We start from the raw sequence: 4,530 nt of genomic DNA, 5'->3' as shown, positions 1-4,530 counted from the left end.
ATTCAGAATTTTCCTGTGAAGCTCTACTAAATACAGTGTTACAGTGATTGTGTGTGCACGTGTTCCAGCATGTGTGAGTGTGTAGAGGCCAAAGCAAAACCTCAAATGTTCCTCTACCAGTGTCTGCCTCTCAATGTCGGGGCTATAGGCTTGTGCAGCCATTCCTGTCTTTTTATGTGAGTGCTGGGGATTTGAACTCAGGTCTTCATGCTTGCAAAGCAAGCACTCTTACCCCCTAAGCCATTGCCACAAATCCAGGAGCTTAGTTTTAAAGACTGGGGCCCCTCTATGGCATCTAATGAGCTCGGGTTTGTCTTGCAGCAGCACTGACGCATTCCCTGAAGGGCTTTACATGGTGAAGTCGGTAGGCAGGGAACAGAATCCTTACTAACAAGGTCTACACGGTTTAATTCTTACTCTGTGTGAGTAGCAGTGGATGGTGTGGGAAAATCAGTCAGGATTGTGTTTCCATATCGTTCTGCACTTCTCTAATTAAATGCTTATCATATCATTGTACTTAATTATTTTATAGCACTATCTTCTTTTATAACTGGATACTCTTGTTAGGGGAGATGGTATGTTTGTTTTCATTCTAAGTGGCCTGATACCTAGATGATGTTCCCATTTGTTAGGTTCTTACATCAGTTCAGAAAAAGAAAGCGGATATTTGAATGATTTGCTTCTATTATATTTGTGTGTATATATATTTATATATTCACTAATCAGCTGATGTTTTAGTGTCTTAAGTAGGCAGATGACCCAGTCGCTCTCTCTCTCTCTCTGTGTGTGTGTGTGTGTAGGCCAAAAGTTTAAAATTTTATTTATTTATTTGAGACAGGGTCTCACTATGGTAGCCTTGGCAGGCCTGGAACTCAGTGTGTGGCTCAGGAAGTGGCCTCCTTGTCAGAGATCTACCTTCTTCTCCTCCTCCTCCTCCTCCTCCTCCTCCTCCTCCTCTTCTTCTTCTTCTTCTTCTTCTTCTTCTTCTTCTTTTGAGTCTGGGATTAAAGGTGAGGGCTGCTACACCTAGCTCATCTTTTGCTTTTTGAGATAAGAACTGGCCTGGAGTGTGCCAAGCAGGCTAGGCTGGACGGTAGGCTTCAGGAATTCTCCCCATCTCCACTGCCCAACATTTTACCCGCTGCTGAGGTACAGGTCCATGCCACCACTCCTGTTTGTTTGTTTGTTTGTTTGGCGTTTTTTGTTTTTGTTTTTTTTCAGAGGTGCATTGTGGATTGGATTACTCTGGTCCTCACGCTTGTATGGCGAGTACTTTACCTGCCGAACTGTTTCCGCAGCGCTGCCATTTGCCTTTTCAGTCTATATGTTTGGAGTAGACTGGGCATGTGTTAACTGGGGCTGTGTGCTTCAGAGTTTTGTTGTTGTTTTCTTGTTTGTTTTTTTTTAAGATTTATTTATTATGTATACAATGTTCTGCCTGCATGTACGCCTAGCATACCAGAAGAGAGCACCAGATCTCATGATAGATGGTTGTGAGCCACCATGTGGTTGCTGGGAATTGAACTCAGGACCTAGGGAAGAGCAGACAGCGCTCTTAACGTCTGAGCCATCTCTCCAGCCCTTGTTTTTGTTTTTTGAGACAGGGTTTTTCTTTGTTGCCTTGGCTGTTCTGGACTCACTCTGTAGACCAGGCTAGCCTGGAACTCACAGAGATCTCCCTTCTCTGCCTCCCGAGTGCTGGGATTACAGACGTGAACCACTGTGTCCCTGCCAGAGTTTTTAATTTTATTTTTAAAGATTTTAACTTATGTATGAATGCTCTATCTGCATGTACACCTGCATGCCAAAAGAGGGCACCATTTTCCAGAGTAGATGGTTGTGAACCACAAGGTGGTTGCTGGGAATTGAACTCAGGACTTTTGGAGGAGCAAACAGTGCTCTTATCCCTGAGCTATCTCTTCAGCTCCCAGAGTTTATTTTTAAATTTATTTACTATTTTGGTTTTTCAAGACAGGGTTTCTTTGTATAAGAGCCCTGGCTGTCCTGAAACTTGCTTTGTGGACCAGGCTAGCCTTGAACTCACAGAGATCTGCCTGCCTCAGCCTCCCTGAGTGCTGGGATTACAGGAGTAAATTTACACACACACACACACACACACACACACACACACACACACACACAAGAATGTAGGTACCTCACAGAGGCCTGGATGTCAGATGCCCCTAGAACTGCTGTGAGCAACCTAGTGTGGGTGCTGGGAACTGAACTCAGGTCCTCTGGAAGAGCATATGCATGTGACCACTGAGCCATCCCTCCAGCCTGTGCTTCAGAGTTTGAGAGCCCCACTTCATCTCAGGCTGGTTTAGAACTTACTATAAAGTCCAAGGCTGGTCTGAAGCTGTGGCTCCTTCCACCCTCAGCCTCTTGAGCATTGGAAGTACAGATGTGTGTCACCATAACTAGTTTGGCTCCATATTTTTTTTAACTTGTACCTGTGCAAAGCTAAGGAATACAAAACTGGACATCTGGAACTCACTATGGAGACCAGACTGGGCCTGAACTCACAGAGCTACTTGCTGCTATGAGCCGTAACTTGTTCCTTTTTGAAGACAATGTCTTGCTATGCATCCCAGGATGGACCAGAATTCACAATCCTCCTGCCTCGGGCTATGGAGTGCTGGGGTACAGTGTGGGCCACTGTACATGGCTCAGTACCTTTTATATTACTTGTAAAGAGCAGTGCCTAGGGGAGATTCATGCAGAGCCTTGCTCTTGCAGAGGACAGGAACTTGATTCCCAAGTTGATTCTGAATGGTAGCTCGCAACCATCCAGAACTCCAGTGCTGATGCCCTGTTCTGACTTCCCCTGGGACTGGGCAGCCAAGTGGTGTGCATGAGCCAGGCAAGACTCTCACACATACAAAACATATCAATCTAAAAATATCATTAAAAGCTGGGTGCAGGGGATCACTCCTGTAATCCCAGCACTCAGGGAGGCAGAGGCAGGCAGATCCCAGTGAGTTCGAGGCCAGCCTGGTCTACAAAGTGAGTCCAGAACAGCAAAGGCTACACAGGAAACCCTGTCTCAAAACCAACCAACCAGACAACCAAACAACCAACCAAACAACCAACCAAACAACCACCAATCAAGCAAACAAAATAACATTAAAAAAAGAACATGCCTAGCATGTTTAAGGTCAGGGGGCAGAGAGCTACAGTGCCCATTCAGTATGGTGTAGGCCTTAGACCCCCTAGTACTCAAGAGGCTGAGCCAGGAGGATCCAGACACTCAAGAGGCTGAGGCAGGAGGATCCAGACTTGGAGGCCAGCAGAGAGCTATATAGTCAGATCTTGATTCAATAGACAAAAATAAAACCGTGTAAACAGCCTAAAGGTCAGATGAAGATATATGGCTTGGCAGACACATACTGGACCACACCCAGTCAGATGACCTAGGAATGGAGGGACAAAGGTATGGAAACCAAAACTTTGTCCTGCCTGTAATGAGCAGCTAAGAGCACCAGCACACATTCGAGGTAGCCCTGCCTGTTCAAAGCCCCTTTGCTTGCCTTCAAAGGAAGCGAGATGAATACAGATTGTGACCAATATTTTCTTTATTATTCTTCAAAGCCACTTTAAAATATTTTAATATATATGTATTTACTTTACATCCTGCTCATAGCCTCCTTCCTCCTCTCCTCCTCATCCTTCCCTCCCACTCTCTTCACCCTATTCCACCCTTCCCTTGATCATTATTTTCAGTAGCGATTTAGTCTCAATCTCAGCTTCTACCAGGCGTATCCAACCTTTTGCTATTGTGACATGACTGTCTTCCGCAAAGTTCACCATTCAGATTTTAAAAACAATCGCCAAAGCAGATCTCATGTTTAAAGTGTCGGCTAGACATGCCCTTTCTAACCCCTCTCTCCTGACCAGCCAACCGTCAAGACTCTAACTCGAAAGCTACATCTTAATTCTAGAGATGATTCTGGCCCTGGAGAGGCTGATTTCGAGAACTGGTTACAAAGATAGATAGGTATTTAACAGAAAGATTCACCAACAGGCGTTAATCACAGCCACGTAGAGGGGTGCAGAAAGCGTGAGGCTGTTCACCCGCACCTCCTCTCTCCTGACCCTCTCCCACCAGGCTGGGTGGCCCCGCGGCCCTGGAATGACCTTTAAGAGCATAAGCTGGATCCGGAAGGGGACAAGGTTAAAGGGCGTGCTCCTGAGTGGCCAGAGAGGATAGATGTCCCTGCAGACCTGGAGCAAAAAGCGCTGGGTTCCCCTCGGGAACCGTCGGCCACCTCCGGAGAGTTTCGGCTCTTTCCGTCAGTTCCCGCTCGACTCTTCACTTCTAGCCCGGGCGCTTTATCCAGCCTCGAGGCTGTCCCGCGAGTACGCGCCCCACGCATCCCTCGGTTCCTTCGCGTTTGGGCCCTGACTCGCTCCTTCGACCCCTCAGTAGTCCCTCGTCTCCCGCAGCTCAGGCGCGCGAAGGGGAGGGCGCCTGGGGGGGGGGGCGCACCGCCGGCCGTCCATCCCCCCCGGCCCCCGGCGCGCGCGCCC

This window comes from Psammomys obesus, unplaced genomic scaffold (genome assembly GCF_907164565.1).
Source record: "Psammomys obesus unplaced genomic scaffold, mPsaObe1.curated_primary_1811, whole genome shotgun sequence".
In the NCBI taxonomy this organism is placed as follows: Eukaryota; Metazoa; Chordata; class Mammalia; order Rodentia; family Muridae; genus Psammomys; species Psammomys obesus.
Note: the sequence above shows the minus strand (reverse complement) of the source record.